At 34.4% G+C, this 3,471-nt stretch overlaps 1 long non-coding RNA gene across 1 annotated transcript; it reads left to right on the top strand.

Moving 5' to 3' along the window:
- Nucleotides 1-2,762: 2,762 nt before the first annotated feature.
- On the top strand, nt 2,763-3,471 carry LOC111407963. Its single transcript, XR_002705251.1, has 3 exons — nt 2,763-2,787; nt 2,905-2,965; nt 3,351-3,471. It is a non-coding gene; the product is annotated as an uncharacterized LOC111407963 (long non-coding RNA).

The following is a 3,471-nucleotide window of genomic DNA, read 5'->3' as shown; positions in this document are numbered from 1 at the left end:
ATTGCCCCGACACATTGCTAGATATCAATCTGGGACGGCGAGTGTATATTGGTGATAAATTAAAAGGGTGTTTTAATTTATCAATTTTGATTAGATTAAAATAATATTTCACATCGTTAGGCATAATGATAGGGAACCTGATGGGTCGCACACGAAAGGAGAATTGGAAGATTGTAATTTATCAATTAAGTAATTTAACAAGCGTTGGATAAATTAATTAATTGGGTTGTATATTTATAGGACCGAATTAATTAATTGGATTAATTAGTTCACGAATCGGATTTAATTAAATGGGTTAATTAAATGTTGGACCGAGTCAGGCCAAGCCCGTTCGGGCTCATATAAATATGATTAGGGTTTTAAAAATTGTAGAGATTTTCATTATTCTTGCTAGCACAAGAAGAAAACCCTAATACTGCAATCTGTTTTCTGTGTGGATCACCGTTGGAGGTTGGACAATTGGACAGCCGTGGACGGCGAATCAAGATTGCTGGAACGAAAAGAATAGCAAAGAAGTTTGCAGATTTGTAAAAGGTACAATCTTATCACAATTTCTATCTAAATACAAAGACGATTCTTGGTGGGAATCGAAAATTGTTTTAATTTTCGCTGCGCATGTTCAATAGATTCCCAACAATACTGACCATCCCTTAGGAAATTTCAAATTTCAAGCAGAAGTGATGTTACTACTTTCAATTGCTTTAAAGCGGGTCTTCCTAAGATCCCATTATAAGCAGACTTCCTACCAAGACTAGATAGTCCATGTGTCCCTGAAATGCAATTGACTCTTCATCGAGCTCAATTGTTAACTTAATTTGTTCTCTTGGGATCAAATTTTCCCTGGCAAAATCATATATGGGTTCAGCCATGGATCTCCAAAAACCTGCATTTGGTCAAAACACCTCCAAACAAAATATTAACAGAGCTATCGTCATCCACCAATATGCAGTTAAGATTGCTACGAGCTATTACAAACCGTACTACTAATGCATCGCAATGGGGACATATGACTCCCTGCTTATCATCAACATTAAAATTAATTGGAAGATATACAAGTTTAGGATTACTTCGAATCCAAAATACTTCATGTGTGAGCTTTCTAGCGGTGCGAACATAGCTCTTTTTTTCACTCATTATTTTCTCACTTATATAATGTCCTCCGATTATGGTGTTGATTTTCCTTATTAGGGGTACAGAACTGGATGCGTTTCTTGTGCTTGCTTTAGCTCGGCCGACCTTGTTATGCTTTTACGACCTCGTCCCCTGGTTGGATAAAGTGGCCTTCTACCTTCAATCATTCCCTATGAACATTCTTTTTGAATTTGCTGCTTAATCCTTTTTAATACCATATAACATTCTTCTATATCATGATCTCTACAGCGATAAATCTTGCAGAACTTCACCATTCGATTCCCATGGAAGGATTTTTTTAACTTGTGGCCAATGTAGAGGCAGAAGATATTGCATGTACCCCTTCTCTAGGTTTTACAAAATGCGAATACTGCTGTTTTGGCAATTTAAGAGAATATGTAGAGATTTTATCTTTGAATTTTTATGTAAGAATTTGCTCTACCATCTTTCTGTTGGTGATTATTCCTCTACATGGATCTCTTCTGGGTCAGGTTTACCAACTGATGATAAAAGTTTGGTTCAGATTGTAGACGTCTCGCCAAAAGGGAGTCTCCCTCAGCAGACCATTCTATATGGCATCTCTGGCCTTTTCATCCGATATGGTTTTGTGAGCTATTAATTCAACATTGAACCTTGTGAAATAGCTTTTAAAAGACTCGTCTTCTTCCAACCACATGTCATTCAATCGTGTGGTTAGAGCTTCTCCATTTTTCTTCCAATGAACACTTTTAAGAATGCTTGCTTCAGTTGCAGCCGACTTCTAATTGATCCAAGTGGCAATTTGCTATATCATCTATTAGCCTGTTCATCTAGTGTTAAATGGAGATCTTAACACTTTAATGCAGTGCCTGCCTTTTTTAGTTTCACCTGTGTTATATACTTAATAAGATGATACACAGGATCTCATTTTTAATTGTACTTCTCTATCACGGGACAAAAAAAAATTGTTCGGGGAAAGTGGTACACATTCATCATAATCATTTATCTCATATAGCCTAGCCGGCTAATCTTTGTGCTCTTTCTTCAAAAGAGCATTTTATGAAGTGTCGATGTAATTTCAGCTTTCTGATCTCCCTGACGATTGTGATAAGTTGATTTCCTATCGCGGGAGCTTAACTCATCCATAGACTTTCCTAGAGCGGATTTATCCTCATATTGCTCATTCCTCTTCTTTTACATCATACTATCACTAGTTCTTGAAATCAATAGGCTGTTGCTGTTACAACCCACATTTTTATCTAGTCAAAGTCAATCGTGAAATTTTCAAAGTCAAGTCAAATGAGGACTTGTATGAAATAAATCATTTTTATTGGGACTCGATTGACCAAATCATTTTATTTGGGTTTATCTTATAAATTATAAATATATTTTGAAGGTTAAATTGGATACATTTTTAAGTTGGAAACTTACTTATATAATTTTGGAAGTGTTAGGATTAAATGTGATATGAAAAAGAGAGTTGAAGGACTTAGTTTCCAATTATGGGTTAGTGGACCATTTAATCCAACCATTTGACCCATTCTCTCTCAATTTCACACCAAAACACACACACACAAAGTAACGAGAGAAGTAGAGACCGGCAGTGAAGGGAGAAAAAGGGAAAGAAGAAAGGAAAAAGAAAAGGAAAAGAAGAAAAGAAAAAGAAGAAGAAAAGAGGTGAGGTTAATCTCTTCAAGTTGGGTTTAATTTTTCCACTTTGTTTTCGAGTGATTAAGTATGATTTATATTAAATTTTTAGGGTTTTAACTTGCAGAATAAAATGTCGAATTTTAGGTTATATTTGTACGAATTGGAGCTCAAGTTTGGGGATTTCTTCATTTCCAATTTCAGCTAGGTAAGGGATATTATTTTAGCAAACCCTAGAAATTTTATTTGGGATTTTTGGGATTAAGTATGTTCATGGAAATGATGATGTTGAGAAAATAATTATTTGGAAGCATGAAATTATGGAACAAGAGGAAAATTTTAATTAGTTGAATTATAGCAACTTCTTGTCGCTTGAATGATGTGGATTGTCACAGTGATATTTGGATGTGAAGGTTATGTTGATAAATTAGTTATTAGTCAATGGATTATAAAATGTGATTAGCTCCAATTAATAAAGGAAAATTTGAGAACTTATTCAAGTGTCCAAAAAATTTAATTTTAAGTTCTATCATTAGATATTAAGGTTTCTTGATTAGATAGAGGATAAATTGGTTATTAATATCATATTTCAGGTGGTGGCGAGAAAATTGGAAACGTTTATCAGCCAATCTAGCTTGTAGCTCATACCTTGTTAGTGGATAAAACTTATTTTTCAGAAATAAGTCTTCTTTAAATTTTAAAGTTATTTATTTT

Source organism: Olea europaea, chromosome 2, assembly GCF_002742605.1.
Source record: "Olea europaea var. sylvestris chromosome 2, O_europaea_v1, whole genome shotgun sequence".
NCBI classification, from domain to species: domain Eukaryota; kingdom Viridiplantae; phylum Streptophyta; class Magnoliopsida; order Lamiales; family Oleaceae; genus Olea; species Olea europaea.
The sequence above is the reverse complement of the archived record's forward strand: the minus strand, read 5'-3'. Positions and strand labels throughout refer to the sequence as shown.